At 41.9% G+C, this 20,019-nt stretch overlaps 1 protein-coding gene across 4 annotated transcripts in view; it reads left to right on the top strand.

Annotated features, from left to right (window-relative positions):
- STRA6 (signaling receptor and transporter of retinol STRA6) overlaps positions 1-20,019 on the top strand; it is a 126,315-nt gene that overhangs the window by 18,307 nt on the left and 87,989 nt on the right. The window contains exon 1 of one of the 4 annotated variants that reach the window (XM_033919724.1): positions 10,957-11,267. The exons of the other annotated variants lie outside the window; for them this stretch is intronic. The gene's annotated coding sequence lies outside the window, so the exon portion shown is untranslated. Of the gene's footprint in view, positions 1-10,956; positions 11,268-20,019 lie in introns of those variants that run through there. 4 annotated transcript variants of the gene reach the window in all.

Consider the following 20,019-nt stretch of genomic DNA (forward strand, 5'->3'; position numbering starts at 1 on the left):
TTATCAGTGTTATTATTCCACAGGTACTATTAAATTAATGCCTTTTAGGTCAGTGTCGCAAACTGTATGCCCTGGTAAGATTTCAGGTATGCCTTGAGAGGCACGTCCTGTAGGCAGTCAGCCAGTGCCTCTCCTTTCACTCCTCCACTTTGCGTGCACACCCACCCACACAGTGGTGTAGTGTAGTAACTTCAGGGTTAGCAAGCTCAGGACCCCGTCTGGATGGGGATTGGCATGTGGTATCACTTCATAGGCGTAGTTAGAGGGTGGGTCATTGGTGTGGGCAGACTAGATGGGCCGTGGCCCTTTTCTGCCATCATTTTCTATGTTTCTATGACTCCGCGCACACAAAGACGTTGATGTGATGACATCACACACGATTGTGACATCATTGCATCGATGTCTGCCCATGCCCGGAGGTCCCGCAGACGTGGCCCCCAGTTTAGTGTGCTGGGACTTGAAAAAGTTTGTGAGGCGCTTTTAGGTAGAATCAAATCTGTACATTTGTGTCAAACATCAGTGCAGAAAAAAAGCACAAAATGAAGAAAACGAGGAAGAAGCTTAATGAGGGGAAATGCTGCATTAGTTCAGTGCAAGAATCCTTGGTTTCTCGAGGGCCGCAATCCAGTTGGGTTTTCAGGATTTCCCCAGTGAATATGCATGAGATCTATTAGCATACAAGGAAAGCAGTGCATGCAAATAGATGTCATTCATATTGGGAAAATCCTGAAAACCCGACTGGATTGCGGCCCTCGAGGAGGGACTTTGACACCCCTGGTTTAGAGCAACAAGGATTCAACTTCAAATTGTGATCATTCTGGATGGAAAAGTGGGTTATAACACAGTGGATTACAGCTAAGTACGCAAAGCCATCAAGTCACGCAAACAGAATATGGCAGGTCTAGGCAGGGCTTGCCGAAGGGCATACGATACCTTAGGTGAGCATTCAGCTATGCACCCTCATGCTTTCATATTTCCACCTTCAATTGCCTATCCCTTACACTAATGTCTACCTCTCTCCTTTCCTTTAACCCTCCCTCCCCTCAGGTGTACAGCATCTCGTTCTCTTCTCCCATCCAGATTTCAAACCATTCCCCTTCTCTTTCACTCGTCCATGTCCAGAAACTCCACTTCCCTTCTCTGTCCTACTTCTTCCATTGCCTCTGCCTTGTCCAGTCGCACTTTTGTCTACCTGCTCTTCTGGTACACCAGATCATTTTTTTTCTTTGCACCTGCTCCAATAGACCAGAAACTGGCAGCTACCCAGTCCTCTCTCTTCAAAGGATGGCCTTTAATCCACCAGATCAAATGTCCCGGAGCGTTTGATGTTCAGAGTTTGGAAAAAGTGTCTGTAGGCTTTCTGTTCAGCCCAGCCATAAGGCAGCTAGAATGTCATTGGGGAGTGGGGAGTGGGGTGTGGTGACTCATGATTACACTCATTAATGGACTCGCTCATGCACAGATTTAATAAAGCCCTTCAACCTGTTAACTTCAAATGAAAACTCCAGTCATGTTGCCTGATGCTGGGACACAAAAGATGTCCCTTTTTTTAATGCACCCTTTTGTAACATCTGATAAGTGGCAGAAATTGCAGAAAATCAGGAGCAACACTTATCGGAGCTTTCTAGATTAAAGCAACTGTTCTTAAGAAATGCAGATATTATGGTTTATAACTGGGTACGTAGGCTGTTGAGGCACATAGGTATGTGTGATGCCTATGTGATGATCTATTGTTATGCTTCCAGACAACTACCACACAGATTTACACAAAGAAACTTTGTGTATGCATGTAATTGGCATATATGTATGCATTTAGAACCCACACATAAGTGCCAATTTCATCTATTCTCTGCCTCCAAGAATGCCTAACTGTATCCCATAAAAGTAGGTGCTCCATTCTCCTGTCAGCGGCATTTATACAAAAATTCTTCAAAAAGTTTCCCCACTTTCATATTTTCATGGGAAATGGTTGGAGCGGGAGAAGTGATAAGAGGGAGTGCTGTAGAATGTCTAAACTAAACTAAACTAAATATTGGGTTTATATACCACGCCATCTCCACATTTGTGGAGCTCGGCACGGTTTACAGGAATTATAATGAGAAAGGAACTCCAAGGAGGGGTTGGGTGTAGATCGGAGAAGGAAGAGTGTTAGCAGGCTAGGATGTCGGAAGAGGAGGGAGAGTTAGGTTTTTGGGAAAAGCCAGGTTTTCAGATGTTTGCGGAAGGGTTGGAGAGCATTCCGAAGAGGGGAGGCAAGGCTGTTCCAGAGCTCGATGAATCTGAAGAGGAGGGAAGTCCCCAGTTTTCCAGGGTGGGAAATGTCTTTTAGTGAGGGGAAGGATAATTTCGATTTTTGGGTAGGTCTGGTGGTATTAAGATTTGAGGAATTCCAAGAAAGTGGAATTAATGGAGGGAGGATGCCGTGGATGATCTTGAAAGTTAGGCAGATGCATTTGAAGTGAACTCTGGAAATTATCGGGAGCCAATGAAGCTTGGAAAGGAGCGGTGAGACGTGATCGAATTTACTTTTTGCAAAGATGAGTTTGGCCGCGGCATTTTGAATTCATTGAATGTCATTGACTAGTTGGAAAAGTGATATAATTTGTTTTTAAGATATTTAATAACTAGTGTTAAAAAAAATTAATATGGAATCTTTTTGATAACCCCTCGTACATGTACACTGCAGGGCAATGATACTTGAGTGTGTGAAATTCTATTCCGTTTGCTCAAGTCGCTTGTAAAATGGCCCTCTAAATACTCTCCCTGAATTCTCCTGCTAGGACCATCCCAAGCTGTAGTTATGCCTTGTCTGACTTTGCCCACCGGTGCCCTCCACATCACCGACTTTGTCAACACTTATGAGAGGAGATGGTGGATCGGGAGCAATTTTTTTGGAACTTTCCATATTTGCTGTACTGCTTGCATAGTAGAGAGCTGCACGGGGACAAGGACAACGGGAATCCTGCAGAAACCTCGGGTTTCCCCCCAGAGTTGTGTGGATCGGAGGCAACTCGAGGGGCTCGAATGTTACCTCAGTGGTGCGCTTCCATTTCCTGCCCTCCAGCCGCACTCGCCCCTCCACAAAGCAGTGTGCAGCATGCCGCCTACAGCCACCTGGAAGCCTTCCCTCTGATGTGGGAAGGCTTCTTGGTCAGCCACATGCAGCGTGCAGGAACTACGCGAAGAAGTAATTAAGGAAGGAAGGAGGTGGTCGACCTGGACGACTCTGGTACAGTCTCATGGGAGGGGGGGGCACAGAAGTAGTTGGGCCACAAAAGGAAGAGAGGGAGCGAGCACCACCCTTGCAATATCACATTCCAGGTCAGTAGCCATACTGCTGTCTTTTATAATATGCAATTTGAGGCTTTTTTTCTTTGGGGGACTTAGGGGTACTGTGCACCACAATTTTCATTGTCCACTAAAATTGAGTGTGTTGGTCTACTGAAAAGTAGAACACTTAACGCCAACATGCTCATTTTCTGGTCATTGTTGACATCTTGAGCTTGGTAGAACGCCAATGTGCTCATTTTCTGGTCACAGTTTTATTGGCTCACTATTGCATGTGCCTGTGGTGGTCAGCACAGGCTGAAATTACCCTTGCTTTCACGGATGAAATGCATTTGATATCAAGGTCTGATACTACGTTAAATGAAATAAGTAATTTTGCAACATTTTAAGTCGACTGTCATGGTTTAATATCCAAATATTCAGTGCTGAGACATATCTGGATACCTGTGCCGAATATCCAGGCAGCTTAAAGTGAGCACAGGGGAGAGTGTGGCACGGTGGTTAAAGCTACAGCCTCAGCATCCTGAGATTGTGGGTTCAAATCCACGGTGCTTCTTGGGACCCTGGGCTTGAGTACCTGAAATAAAATTCATGAAAACCATTCTGAGCTCCCCCTGGGAGAATGGTATAGAAAACTAAATCAATCAATCAATATTCAGACCTATACCTGAATAAAGATGTGATAGCTTTTTTGCTCTTCTAACTTTATGGTTACCCCGTTAGTAAACCAAATATCACCACAAATTGGGTAACCCTGACTCCAATTTAGCTATGCTCCAGACTTCCTTACTCTACCTAAATGGTGCTAAGGCGATCTGTTACAATTTTCAGCTGTATTATCTGGGTGAAATTGTTCCTACCTAATGAGCAGGAGGTATCTACCCTGTTTTCCCGAAAATAAGACCTACCCCGAAAATAAGTCCTAGCATGATTTTCGGGGTAGGTCTTAGTATAAGTCCTACCCCCGAAAATAAGCCCTAGTCACTGGCAGCAGCGCTTCCCCATGCACGCCCCCCCCCCCCGGCTTGCCTCCTGCCGACCCTTCCACTCTCCCACCCATCGGAACCCCGACCGCGAGACCGAAATACAGTACCTTATAACAAACTGCATTTCAGTCTCGCGGTCATGGTTCGGATGGGTGGGTGGGAGAGATGGAAGAGTCAGCAGGGAGAGGGGGGTGTGTGGAAGTAGGGGGGATGGGAGGGATTGAAAAATGCTCCACGGGGGATAGAAGGAAGGGAGGGATATAAGCTGCAAGGGTTCTGCTGCACAAGGGGAGGGAGGGATATAGGCTGCAAGGGTTCTGCTGCACAGGGGGATAGGAGGGAGGGGAGAGGGATAGAAAGATACTGCACAAGGGGATGAGTGAGAGGGGAGGAAAGATGCTGCACATGTGGGGGAGAGAAAGGAAATAGGAAGGCTTGGGGTGGAGGAGAGGAAGGAAGAGTTAATCATTGTACATTTAAAAAAAAAAAAAAAGACCTCCCCGAAAATAAGACCTAGTGCCTTTTTTGGGCCCAAAATTATTTTCAGGGAAACATGGTAGGAGCCATTCCACCAAGATAAATGCTACCAAATATTGACTCCTGATATTTATTGTAAGCTGTACTAGACAAAGTCCCTGTAACAGTCTAGAACAGGGATGGGCAACTACGGTCCTTGAGGGCCGGAATCCAGTTGAGTTTTCAGGATTTCCCTAATGAATATGCATTGAAAGCAGTGCATGCAAATAGATCTCATGCATATTCATTGAGGAAATCCTGAAAACCTGACTGGATTCCGGCTCTCAAGGACTGGAGTTGCCCACCCCTAGTCTAGAATATAAAGCAAACAAATCATGTTAGCACAGCTTTCCTCCTTCCCCCTTGCCTCTCTCTCCAGGTCCTATTTGATTTCTCTCCTCCTTATTCTTGCTTAGGGCTGTGACTGTTTTGGATCAGCCCCCTGGCCTTCACCTCCTGTTGTTGTCGTGTCTCCTGAGGTTAACAAAACAAGCACCACTTCTTTTCCCTACGTGAAGTTTTCTGAAAATGTTTTGTTCAAGCAGCACCGTCTCTCTTACGCCATGGAAACATTCCCCCCAAAGAAAAAAAAAAAAACAAGAAAAATGCCAAGCCCGTAGGAGGTATGTGATCATTTCCATCCGGTCCCTGATCGTCATTCAAACCCAAAATCAATTCAATTAAGAGAAAACATAACTCTTCCTTTCTCTCTGCTGCTGAATGGCAAGATCTTTATCATTTTTATTAAATGTCACAGAAAACCCTGCCACTGCCCTGGATGGGCTGCGTGGACTTGCCTCCCATTCCCCTCCTTTTTCTCCCTGTACCTCCAATTCAATTTTCTTCTTTAAAAGCTCTCTGGGGAGTGACAGATAGTGAGAAATAAAGACATGGAAATGGGGGGCTGTTGGTTTTTTTTCTAATCATGATTATCAATTACTGCTCGCTGACACATCCAAGGACAGCACTGTTAGAATGAAAGGTAAACCCTTGTTTAAAGGTCAGAGAGCTGGTGTTTAAATAAGTTAGGAGGGAATGTTTGCTTTATATCTTAAGTGGAGGAAGAGGATGTCAAACCTTTATGATTTGAGAAGTCTGTGTTGTCTATGAATTACTTGACTTAGAAAGAACACATGGTTTCTCTTCTGTAATGTGCCAGACCTACAGCACTGTGATAGAAGTGATACATCTACATCAGGGGTCTCAAAGTCCCTCCTTGAGGGCCGCAATCCAGTCGGGTTTTCAGGATTTCCCCAATGAATACACATGAGATCTATGTGCATGCACTGCTTTCAATGCGTATTCATTGGGGAAATCCTGAAAACCCGACTGGATTGCGGCCCTCAAGGAGGGACTTTGAGACCCCTGATCTACATTGTACTAAGGGACTCATTTTCAAAGCACTTAGACACACAAAGTGCCAAAGTGCCATAGATATTTTGTGAGTCTAAGTGCTTTGAAAATGAGCCCCTAAAGTTCAAGTTCAAGTTTAATTATTCTTAATGAATCGCCTATTTTAAATCACTAAGCGATGTACAAAGCCTTAATACATACAGATTGATACCTTAATACATACAAATTAAATATTAGTGACAATATAAAATAAATTTTGTAAATAGTAAACATACTTAATTACATACATATATTAAAATGTTAGTTAGGGTATAGAGACATACTTGAATTGTGAGGATAAATAGGAAAGAAATTACAATAATTGGATAGGAAAGGAAGAGTAATAACAAAGGAAAAAACAAGTAGGAAGGGGAAGTAAATTTATAGATAAATAAAAAAGCATAATAAAATATTAAGAATCATATGCATCTTTAAAAAAAAATGTTTTTAGTGTTTTTTTAAAAATGGATAAATCTTTTAATTCCCTAATGTATTGCGGTAAGAGATTCCAAGACTGAGGGGCAATAACAGAGAACATGTCGTTACGCCTAGTTCCAATCACCTTCAACGAGGGGACCAAATTCATTGACCAAAACAGACCACCCTCAAACTAAAACAAACCCCCCCCATAAACGCTATTCAATCTCTCAGGAATCTCCAATTTTCGTGTATCCTTTACCCATGGAACTTAAATTAGTATGCAACTTGTTTATGTAACTTTTCTATTTTAGGCTCCTCATTATTCACTGACTGTCCAGCCTTCTTTCAATGTGAACCGCCTAGAAGTCGTCCGCCTATGGCGGTATAGAAAAATAAAGTTATTATTATTATTATTAAATGTATCAAACACCTATTGAATGTTCTACAAAGGTCCTTCAGATCATTTAAACTGCACTGTCCTGTCCATCACAGGAGAAGAAGACTTGGCCCAAATTCTCTAAACACCACCAATTTTTTAGCCGCCGGTAAGCGGCCAAGCTTAGTAATAGTCGCCATTGAAACAACGTTTTCAACTGTTTCAAGATGCCGGAATCGCACCTCTGTAGGCACTTTAGATCGCATAAAGCGCCTAAGGAGGCAAACTGTTACTATATGTTAACACCTAAAGGCCAGGATGTCCAAACAGGTCATTTTCAAAAATGACACGTTAGCATTTGCATTAGATGAGCACTGTGTAAAAGTTTACATACCATTCTGAGCATGTGTAATTGTACGATACCCCCATGGAATTTTATAAGCTATTTTCTGGGTCTAAACATACTTTTCACATAGAACATAGTGTGTTTGAACAAGAAGCAAAGATGAATATTTAGCACAGGTTCATTCAGGGAGGGGTGGTTGTGCTGATCTCCCATGCATTATTTAAACAGCCAGTTAAACCAAGCTAACGTCCAAAGGAAGACTTGTTTTCTTAATTTCCAACTGTTTATTGCACATAAGTGAAACAGATAACTTACTGCATGCAGATGGTTGAAAAACAAAAGTTCTGCCCAAGCAGGATGAGTCCTTGAAGCCGAAGGTTGATCAATTGAATGAATGACTGTCAGATTGAAAGAGTGGATCTGGAGTGACTAGAAAGATGGACTTTGAATTGTTGCAGAGGTAGAAGTTTAAATTTTTGTGGAAAAAAGGAGGTCGGTCTGACTGGATGGCTGCAGAGTTTAATGTAGGAAGGATACTGGGTTTTGTAAAAGGATATTGTCCTATTTGGGGGAAAAAATGGATGCTTTCTCAGGGAAGAAAGAGCAGCAGAGAGCTGAGGACGTCTTGCTCTTAATCTCAAGATAGAGATTCCGTTCTGGAAGAGGGTGCAGAGAATATCTGTCACCCATTTTGTAGAGTTCAATTATTAAAATTTAAGGGGAAGAGGCTCTAGGTACCTGAAATGTAATGGGGAGGGGCCACAAAGCTTTCTTAGAATGCCTAACGCACTTGCACACTTCCTGGTTAAAACACGAGCATAAGAGTTGCCATACTGGGACAGACTAAAAGTCCATCAAGCCCAGTATTCTATTTTCAAGAGTGGCCAATCCAGATCACAAGTACCTGGCAAGTTCCCAAAATAGTAAAACAGATTTTATGCTGCTTATCCTAATGGATTTTCCTAAATCTTTAAAAAGGCTACTTTTCCAGAAATCATTAACAGATTTTCCTAATTTTTATTACAAGATTAGAAATAATGATGATTTCCACTTTGTATACTTTAATTGTAATGATCTATCTTTGTGATGAATCAATTCTTGTAAACCGAGTCGAGCCCTTTTTAAGGGATGACCCAGTATAAAAACCTAAAGATTGGATTAGATAATGTCTTATGGACTTTTCTTTTAGGACATTATCTAAACCTTTATTAAACCTTGCTAAACTCATTACTTTTACCACATTCTCTGGCAACATATTCCAGAGTTTAGTTAAACTTTGAGTGAAGAAATATTTTCTCTGGTTTGGTTTAACTTTGTTACTTGGTAGCTTCATTGAATGCCTCCTAGTCCTAGTATTTTTGGAAAGGGTAAACAAGCGATCCATGTCTACTCATTCCACTCCACTCAGTATTTTATAGACCTCTATCATATCTCTCCTCAGCCATCTTTTCTCCAGGATATAAGGGAGAAGGTGAAACTGCACTCTCTTCCCTACTGGAAGGGGGTAGAGGAAGGGTACCTGCTCTCCTCATTTTGATGACAGCAAGGAGATAGAGTGCTTAAAGTCCCCATCTGTCAAAGTGTTTATATTCCCAGCCCAAATGGAAAGTAGAGCATTTGCAGTGTACTTCCAAGTCTTCTGGTTGTTGGAGTGGCTTTGAAACTTTCAGCAAAGCCATAAAATCCTGTCGTTATAAGAAGTTCCTTGAGAGAACCCTCTCATTTCAAGCCGCTAAATTGAATGTATGGCTTGGAAAAATGATGTTGGAGGTCTCTTCCTATCTTGATTTTAGAAAATTGTTAAAGACTCAACTCTTTGTTAGGCTGGTATCTTAATGCATGCTGCTTCATTTTTTCAATCAAGTTCCTTATGTTCAACTTGATGGATTTGATCTGTTCTATGTATTACTTCTTTCCCTTCCATGCCGGTATTTTCTGCATTATATTGTAAATGCTTTCTGTCTTTATCTGTTCTTAAGTCCATTATTCTAATTTGTATTTTATCTGTATCCCATATATTAGCTCACCTTGTTGTGAACCGCCTAGAGCTTTTTCAGTATGGCGGTATATAAGAATAAAATTACTATTATTCTTTGAGATTCTGTATGGAATGTTGCTACTCTCTGGGATTCTAGAATCTTGTTACTCTCTGGGATTCCGGAATCTTGCTATTCTTTTAGATTCTGTATGGAATGTTACTACTCTTTGGGATTCTAGAATCTTGTTACTCTCTGAGATTCTGGAATCTTGATAGGCTGGTATCTTAATGGCCATGGTTAGCCCGGATGGCATGGTCGCCGAGGAGCCACGCACGATCAAAATGGCACAATACCTGTCCAAAAAGAGACAAGTTCATCAGGTTTGGCATGCAGGAGGAGGATGTGAACATCTCGGTCGAGTTCGAAAAGCAGAGACACTGGATCTGGAGCTTCCGGTGTGTTGGCAAGGATCGGATGATACCTGGTGAAATTTGGCGGCCTAGCAGTGAAGTCATCTCAATCTGGACTTTAATCCGACTGTTCTGATTTATATTTTCACTTTTTTTTCCAGTTTATGTTTTATTGTTAATTTCATTCATTGATTTGCCCCTTGTTTTGTTTTATTTTTAACATTTAAATTTCTCCAAAATTCTATTGCTCAACGGTTCCTCCTTTCTGCAGCTATTCCTATCTCTCTTCTTTTCTACCTTTCTAAGTCCTTAGATCAATGTAGTCTTGTTAGAATGTTTATTTTCTTATTTTTTTCTTCTATTTCTATTTCTTACTTTTATTACTCAACTAATTGTTATTTTTCCAGGTACTTCAGTTAGATTGTGAGCCTTCGGGACAGTAAGGGAATTCCTAAGTACCTATTCTTTATTTATTTATCTTATTTTTATTGTATCCTTTAATGTATATTTCTCTGTAAACCTATATTACTTATAATTTTAATGCACACTATTGTCTATTTTCTGTAAACCGCTTAGAATCCTAACGGAGTTTAGCGGTATATAAGAAATAGATTACATTAATGCATTCTGCTTCATTTTTTCAATCAAGTTCCTTATATTCAACTTGATGGATTTGATCTGTTCTATGTATTACTTCTTTCCCTTCCATGCCGGTATTTTCTGCAATACATTGTAAATGCTTTCTGTCTTTATCTGTTTTTAAGTCCATTATTCTAATTTGTATTTTATTTGTATCCCATATATTAGCTCACCTTGTTATGAACCGCCTAGAACTTTTTCGGTATGGCGGTATATAAGAATAAAATTATTATTATTATTATGTTCCTTGCATAACAGAAGTATACTTGAATGTCTCTCCTCTGATTAAAGCAATGTTTCACTGGTTTAGTATTAAGGTCTATGACACAATCTCATTGTTTGTTCTCTTTCTAAGATATTCTTACTACCTTTTGAAATATTATACCAAGTTGGTATAGTCTACCACTTCTATTTTATTTCTTAACTTTGATGCTTTGGGGAGTTTCCACCTGTTACGCACTGATAAAAGATGACAAAGCTATTGCAACCTGCAGACCTCTAATGAGCTTTTTTTTATTGAGTGTTACATTCCAAGGGCATGGAGTCACAGATCCTGGGAACTCTCAGGCATGTATCAAGCCATAATGCTGTCTGGAAAAGATGTTTCATTTCAATTTACCAGCAAACACCCCCATTCCAAAGCTGTCGGAAGTTATCTTCGATGCGGTCAGAAAGGCAGTATAAAATGGAATACCACGTAAAGAAAATCTGTCTGTGAAATATAACCCACGTCTAAAGCAGGGCCGATCGGGGGAATGTCGGCGTGCAAAAGTGTTTCAGAAACCTACTCGGGTCATCTGCACCAAGGCTTACTTTGCAAGAAAGAAACCCACGAATGATCCTGCTGATAGTACACGGGCGCCTGAGTGCTTCTAAGCTTAGTGATGTATTTGGCGCTGTGCTGCTTTGCTGAGGGTAAGGTCTGAGATCACCAAAAGCTCAGAGTTTTTCTTCACATTACATTACATTACGTTACATTACTGATTTCTATTCCGCCATTACCTTTCTGTTCAAAGCGGACTACAAAAAGAGTTATGGAAGAAGGGTTACAAAGTTAGATCAGAGATCGTTTCCAAGAGAGGGATAAGAAGGATTATGGGTCGGGGAGGGGGATGGTAAAAAGGGGTATTCATGGTATTAAGCTTTATTAAGGGATTTCTTGAAAGAGTATAGTTTTTACTTCCTTTCTGAACAGCTTGTAGTCTGGGGTTTGTTATGAATAGGTTGGAGATTTGATTCACCCTGTAAAAGATTTAGGATGATATTTCTGTTTACAGTCATTTCATTGTCTGTCTGCTTGTAATATTTATCACGGTGTCTGCCTTCATAAGCCCTTTGTCATGGCAGAACATTGGCATCCTTGCGTTTTCACACCCTAAACCATATGAAGTGCTATCTGAGAAAGTGCAGTTTTTGTTGATTTCAAATGTGTGACATGAAGAAAGTGATTATGAAACTTAAGAAGTTAAGCTGAACAGAAAAAGATGTAATTCTATTTTACAGAGTTTCTCTTTTAACTTTAGTATATCCTGCATGACAATTCTATAGTAAATCTCAATTGAGCTGAAAAAAAAAATCTTTCCTGCAGGTTCATTCCTCTAGCATGAGATTGTTTAATTGGGCTTCATTGTGTTTTAAGAGAATGTTTTCTTTATAAATAAGTCAAATTCATGAGCTGGACACAGCTGTGGTTTTTTTAGTAACTTAGAATACAAAGCATGCAATCACTCGCATCAGCACTGAATGTTAAACAGATGGTTCTGTGGTCGAGCATGAATAACCTGCAGATGCTTTGTGGCTCTAAGACTTTAGAGGGTCCCTACAACTGAATATGGCAGTAACTCGTGAGGAATTTTGGTCTAGATGAATAAGAACAGCACATCAGAGCTGTTCCACCCTGAACTATAATAGTGCAATAAGAAATCAGAGTCTGCAAGTTCAAAAGATATAAAAAGGATGGAGTCGATCCAGAGGAACGCTACTAAAATGGGGCGTGGTCTTTGTCATAAGGCTTATGGGGACAGACTTAAAGATCTCAATCTGTATACTTTGGAGGAAAGGCGGGAGAGGGGAGATTAACATAGAAACATAGAAATAGACAGCAGATAAGGGCCAAGGCCCATCTAGTCTGCCCACCCTAATGTCCCTCCCCTACCTTCGCCCTGTGAATAGATCTCATGTGACGATCCCATTTGGCCTTAAAATCAGGCACGCTGCTGGCCTCGATCACATGCAGTGGAAGACTATTCCAGCGATCAACCACCCTTTCTGTGAAAAAGAATTTCCTGGTGTCAGCTCGTAGTTTCCCTCCCCTAATTTTCCACGGATGCCCTCTTGTTGTCGTGGGACCCTTGAAAAGGAAGATATCTTCCTCCGTCTCTATGCGGCCCGAGAGATACTTGAATGTCTCGATCATGTCCCCCCTCTCTCTGCGCTCCTCGAGTGAGTATAGCTGAAATTTGTTTAGCCGTTCCTCGTATGGGAGATCCTTGAGTCCTGAGACCATCCTGAGACTTTTAAATACCTATGTGCCTTAAATGCGCATGAGTTGAGTCTCTTTCATTTGAAAGGAAGCTCTGTAATGAGAGGGCATAGGATGAAATTAAGAGGTGATAGGCTCCAGAGTAATCTAAGGAAATAGTTTTTTATAGAAAGGGTGGTAGATGCATGGAACAGTCCCCCAGAAGAATTGATGGAGACAGAGACTGTGTCTGAATTCAAGAAAGCGTGGAATAAGCACATGGGATCTCTTAGGGAGAGGAAGAGATAATGGTTACTGCAGATGGGCCATTTGGCCTTTATCTGCCATCATGTTTCTATAAACACTTTTTGAAGTTGGTTAAGATTTTCCATTCTATTTTGATGTAATTTAAAATGCAAAAAAAATGGAGTTCCATTGATGCCCTTCCTACAAAGCTTATTTTCATCCCTTTCTACCACCTTGCTGCAGGCTGCAACATAGCAAATTCTTCTGACCTCCTGTGACTGCCAAAAACAAGTCACCAGACTTAAAAGCCATTGCTTATACAGTCACAGAGTCCACAGTGTGTTCTGAGCCAAAGATAATAGGAAAGACCACAAGAGTAGACCACATGAGATGGAGCTAGTTCAACCAGGAGCTAAGTTGGCGATAGACTGCAGTCTTTCACAGGTACATGCTGAGCTGCGGCAATAGTTTGACAAATTACAAGTTAAAGTGGGAATATTGAGTATAAAATGAGAAATGTTTGTTTATTTAAGTTTTGTTATACCGCCTTTCCTAAATGGCAGGTCAAAGCGGCGTATATTTCTAAAACCAGTGGAAAAGGGAAAGGAACTACAATATATGACCAAAAAGCCTCAGGATAAGGAAGGGAAATATAGAAGCCGAGGGACAGGAAACGTGGAGGGAGGAGGGCAAGTGGAATACTAGAACAGTGAGATTAGGAGCTAACACCAGTCTAATCCGGTTCATAGACAACGGCGCGAAAGACAAAAGCACGCGCCGACAATTGAGCGCAGCGCACGCTGCCGCGCCGCTCTAAATTACAGTTTTTAGGGGCTCCGACGGGGGGTTTTGTTGGGGACCCCCCCAGTTTACTTAATAGACATCGCGCCGGCGTTATGGGGGGTTGTAACCCTCCACATTTTACTGTAAACTGAACTTTTTCCCTAAAAACAGGGAAAAAGTTAAGTTTTCAGTAAAATGTGGGGGGTTACAACCCCCCACACCCCCACAACACCCCCACAACGCGGCGCAATGTCTATTAAGTAAAGTGGGGGGGTTCCCCCCCACGACCCCCCGTCGGAGCGCTAATAACAGTAATTTAGAGCGGCGCGGCAGCGCGCGCTGCGCTCAATTGTCTGGGCACGCCTTTATCCCGGCGCGCTTTTGACCCGACACCGTCTAATCCGTGCCAAACACTTGTTGAAATAGTCATGATTTCAATGCAGTTTTGAATTTCCCGAATGTCAGTTCTTTCCTAACGGTAAAGAGTTCCGAAAGAAAAGGGCAACAAAGAAAAATGCTGCATGTCCTGTGGATTCAAGTTGTGTCTGTTTCGGGCCTGGGAGAACTAAACAATAGTCATTGAGAGATCTCAAAGAACGTGCTGGAGAATACAGTATTGTGAGAGATTAAAGATACAATGGTAGGCCCATTCTGAACACCTTGGAGGTGAATGTAAGTGTCTTAAACATTAGCCATTGCTCTCCCAGAAGCCAGTGAAATTTTTGGAAAAAGCGGAGAAACATGATTGTATTGGCATGCATTACGAAGAAGTCTAATGGCTATTTTGGAGAAGAGAAGACTGCGAGGAGACATGATAGAGACTTTTAAAATACTAAAAGGATTTGACAAAATAGCGCAAGAAACATCGTTATTCACATTGTCAAATGTGACTCGGACAAGAGGTCATGGACTGAAACTGAGGGGCACCAGGCCCAGGACAAATATTAGGAAGTTCTGTTTCGCACAACGAGTGGTGGACGCTTGGAACGCTCTCCCTGAGGAGGTCGTGATGGAGACCAGCATTCTGGGATTCAAGAGCAAGTTGGATGCACACCTTCTTGCAAATCACATTGGGGGATACGAGTAAACAAGGTTTCTCAGCAGGGAACACCTGGCTTGGCCTCCGTGGGTGTGGGTCGCCAGACTGGATGGACCTAGAGTCTGATCCGGCGAAGCCATTTCTTATGTTCTTATTTGCAACTTCTTTTTCTGGGTACGGGAACATTCAAGATAAAAACTGAATTCTTTGCAGGCTGTGATGCCTTTTCGTTAAACTGATTTAAGAACTGTCCAGTGATGTTCCTTTGCTCGGATAAATCAACAAATGAAGTCACATTTATAGGCAGGTCTTCGAGGAAAAGAGACATGGTGAATCAGAGGTACTGTTAAGTACTCTGGCATGTTCTTTTTTTTGTTTTGTTTGTTTGTTACTTGAAATTTGGAGCCCCTGTGGAGAATGCTTTCAAGTCCTAACTCCTCTCACCTTGGGTTCTACATCCCCAACCATATATGTCATGTCTGTCCAAGTTAGATTGTAAGCTCTTTGGAGCATGGACTGTCTACTAAATGTCAAAATGTACAGCCCTGTGTACGCCTTTCAGCGCTGTATAAGTGATGCATAATATAATTAGTTCTTTCCTTTCTGTCTGTGACTGAATTGGAGGACTAGCCTAGTGATTAGAAGCAGAGAACCAGGGAAGCCAATGTTCACATCCCACTGTAATGTTAAACAAGTCACTTTAACTGTATATGGTTTAAGTTCAAACTTAGATTGTGATTCCTCCAAGGGAAATACCTATTGTACCTGAATGCAACATATATTCAAATATAACCGAAAAAAAAGTTACATCTAAATAAATCAGAATAAATGCAGATTTTTTAAAAGTTAAACCATTGGTGTAGAGCTTTTGGGTTTTATCTTTCTTTTCCCCATGTTTTCTTAAAGTCATATAAAAGTATATAGGAAGATTTTATATATTACCAGATCAGGATCCAGCTCCAGGCTCCTCGTGGCTCCAAGGGGCTCCCAAGGGGCCTGGTGTGCCCCTTAGGGCACGCCCCTTTGGCCACACCCTGCGGCCGCAACCGCGGCAGCGGCTAGAATTTAAAGCAATAGAGACAAAATTTTGTGGGGATTTGGTCAGGATTTTTCCGGATGTATCCAGAACTACACAATTGAGGAGGAAAGAATTTTTGAAATTGAAGGATAGAGTACTGGCACTGGATGCATCCTTTTATTTGAAATTTCCCTGTAAATGTATGATCAAGCTATTAGATACTGAATATTCTTTTTGGGATCCAATACAATTACAACAATTCTTAATTGCAAGAGAAAAGAAATAGAAATGAGATTTGTTTCACTTTACTTAGAATATGAGAAGAATTAATATAAGTATCCTAGATTAAGGAATGAATCAACGTTCATAATTATGAATCAAGAATAACCATTCTTTATATTTCCTGAATTTTATTTTATTAGAAATAGCAAGATATACTCTCCATTTATGTGGGTTTGAAAGGAACTTTGTATGTATGATTTGATTATGTACTATTTTATTTTATGTGATATCCTTTTTTCTTTTGAACTGTTGGATATTGTAAAGTATTCAAAATTATAAATTAAAAAAAAAAGTTAAACCATACTTTCTCACTCCTTTCTCCAGTTTCTTTTCTGTCTTATTCCCTGTCCAGCGCTATCATCTCCTTCCCCCACTCCACCGCCATTTTTCAGTATCTAACATAATTCTCGACCTTAGTTTCCTTCTTGTGTTCTCTCAGCCTTACGCTTTCTTCACCACAATCAAAGCATGAGCAGAGATGCCCAAGTTACTCAGTTCCAGGCTGGAGACTTGATGGCCAATCCTGGTTTTGAACTCTCATCCCAAAGCAGTTTGGGATTTGTGGTGCCTGATTCTATCCATTGAAATCAGTACTGAAAGTCCCATAATGCACCACGGTGAGCTAGTCAGAAATCCAAGACTGTCCCAGAATCTCCAGCCTGGATCTGGATAACTTGGCATCTCTGCAGGACTTAATTCCAGCAAGAGCTAAAGATTATGTGCAACGATGTGGCAGCATACTGGAACAGACAGTGGTTTCTGAGGATGGTAGGGACAGCTAGGCTGTCCCAGTTTGTTTCTCTATATTGTTTTATGACGATGCCAACCATTTTGAGACTTTATGGTATAACAGTATATAAGCAGCATATATAAAGTAAGAAAATGTTTCTTGCTGTTATCTAAATGAAATTGACAGGAAGAGTTTATTGAGGTCAGTATTAATCAGGTACCAAATTAGACTCTTCAAGCTGAGGAGATATTATGGAGACTTAACCCCCTGTTCTATGACACCGCGCTAGCGTTTTTTAGTGCAGAGAGCTGCACTGAATGGCCCTTGCTGCTCCCGACGCTCATTGAGTTCCTATGAGCGTCGGGAGCAGCAAGGGCCATTCAGCGCAGCTCTCTGCGCTAAAAACCGCTAGCGCGATTTCGTAGAAGAGGGGGGTTGGAGGCTTTCAGAAAAGAATGTGTTGTGAACCTGTGCTTAGCAATGAAAATGATGAGCAGGATATCTCATTAATAGGTCTCCAACAGACCTATTGTTAAAAACTTATATTCCACCTAACCCTAGGCGGATTGCAAAATAGAAAACCATGCACAATTCAAAATTACCAATATAACATATAACCAACACAGAAGCTCAATCTAAAATCTGTTCATACAACCATTTTCCTTCTATATTTAAAATATTCGTCATTGCAGAAAGGCCCATCAGATGAATTAAACCACTGTACCAGTCTCTCTTGTTTTAAGAGATAAACCGGAGACCTGTAGTCCTGTCCTACGTCTACCACTGCCACTCATCGTGACCTTCAAAACTTCATTTCATCTCCTATGGCCTTGTGTTCATTTATAAGTCAGTCTCTTCAGGGCAGGGAGTCACAGCTGTATGCCATCTGCTGCATGGCACTCTGGTTTAAGACACTGTGGAGGGTAATTTTACAACAGGGTGGCTTGGTTAAGTGAGTAGGAGGGTACCTATTTTGATGCTAATAAAGACACACAAGTGTCCATGAATTTATAAAACACTAACACAATTGTGTTAACATCTGCTCAGGAGTCTGTATTTATTCCAGGTTTTGCAATAGTGTGTCACTCACAACTTTCAGCGCCTCCCATATTGCCAGTGGAGTGTAATGCCCCCTCCAGTTTTTCCTTTTCCATGTGTTTCTGATCTCCTCCGCTTAGTTTTTCTTATTTTCAGTTATAAGTTCTTTTTTTTCTGATACTTTGGTGCCCTGAGACCCCATATTCGGGGATTCTCTGCCTGAGAAAGGATGCAGGTTCCATGGAGTTGGACTGCAGCTCACAGGGCAAACTTTCAGGTGGACCTGTAGAACCAGCATGCTGTGTGCCACTTCAGGGCTTGGGGTCCGTTCCTCTGGGAATCAGCTCACCTGAATTTTTCAAAGGCTTAACCACAGGCTGTGGGCACCCTGAGTAAGAACCCTTAGGGTATCCGGGAGCCTGCTGCGTATTTGCCTCCCCCCTTCTCACCGTCCCGCTCCGAGGTTCTGTAGGGGTGGAGGTCTTGGATCGGGTCGGTCCAACTGGCAGCCCAAAGATTTCCTGGTTTGGAGTCGTTTATTTGACGTTTGAGGCATAAAGTCATTTCCATCCCCTCCTGCTGCAAGGAAAGCTTGACAGGCAGACACTTTCACAGAACTGTAAGTATTTATTTTAAACATTTATATATCTAAAGTCTAGGCAGGTTACAAAGCATACAAAATTAATAATAACAATACAACATATACTCTCAAACTCCTACATCCTCCACTTTGAACATACTCATTTCATAAATGCATAAATGCATTGTCCTATAACTAAGGGTTCCTTTTACAAAGGTGTGCTAGCGTTTTTAGCACACGCACAAGATTAGCGCGTGCTATAGCGCACACTAGCCAAAAAATTACCACCTTCTACCGTTCTCACCAGTACAACCCAAGCTCCTCTACACGGACATCTTTTCAAGGTCACAGAGAGAGATTTAGCAACCCCAGATGCTAGCAGCCCTTGGGCTCGCATCAACCCACCCTCTAAAAAGTCCCAATGACACCAAGTTGGCGGCCGGAGCTCCTCATATTGGGGGGAGACAGTTGGTGTTTTGAAAAAAGTGGGAAAAGATCTCCTTGGACTAATGGGTGCTGGACATCATCCAAGTGGGTCAAAAGGTCAAGTTTTATTGTCCTCATGCAGATTTGAGGCCAAGGTTCAAGCCACACTTCAAAGGCTGTTGGATATTCGGGCCATAGAACCTGTTGCTGATGACGAATCGGGCTCAGGCAGATACTCCGTAGAATTCATTGTGCCCTAGAAGGTAACAGAAAACTGGAGGCCCATTTTGGGATCTCAAGTCCATCAGTGTGTTTCTAAGAATCCCACATTTCCACAGGGAAACGGCCCGTTTGGTCATTGTGATAGTGGCTCCAGGGGAGTTTCTTGCCTCTGGATCTAACAGAGGCATATCCCCATTTTTCTGGTCTACAGGAATTATCTGAGATTTCAGGAACATTTCCAGTTTGTAGCTCTCCAGTTTGGATTGGCAACATCCCCCTGCCCTTTCACCAAGGTGATGGTGGTAGTTGTGCTTCATCTCCAAAAGATAAGGATCCTGGTATACCCCTATCTGGATGATTGGCTAATCAGAGTTCCATCCAAACTGAAATGCGAGCAAGCAGTACAACAGGTAGTGGATCTACTTCAGTGGTTAGACCTGATAGTCAGCTTCAGGAAGAGCCATCTGGAACCGGCCCTAAGTTATCTTTGACATGGCTCACTTTGACATCTTTGGCATGGCCCAGGATCACGTCTTTCTTCTCGAGCCACACAAACAGAAACTCAAGCAACAAATCTTGGACGTCTTAGTGATGCTGATTCCTACTGCTAGGCATTTCCTTCAGGTGTTGGATTCCATGGCAACTTCCCTGGAGGTCAGGGTGCAAATGCAGCCTCTCTAGGATGCTCTTCTATCTCGGTGGTCCTCCCAGTGTCATTCTCTTCAGATGCAGCTCCTATGGACAAGGCAGCGAGGAACAACTTATGCTGGAGGCTTCAAGGAGATTCATTGTTGAAGGGCATGCCTCTCTGAATTAGGGAGTTAGAGAGTCTCATGACTGAA

Source organism: Geotrypetes seraphini, chromosome 14, assembly GCF_902459505.1.
Source record: "Geotrypetes seraphini chromosome 14, aGeoSer1.1, whole genome shotgun sequence".
NCBI lineage: Eukaryota > Metazoa > Chordata > Amphibia > Gymnophiona > Dermophiidae > Geotrypetes > Geotrypetes seraphini.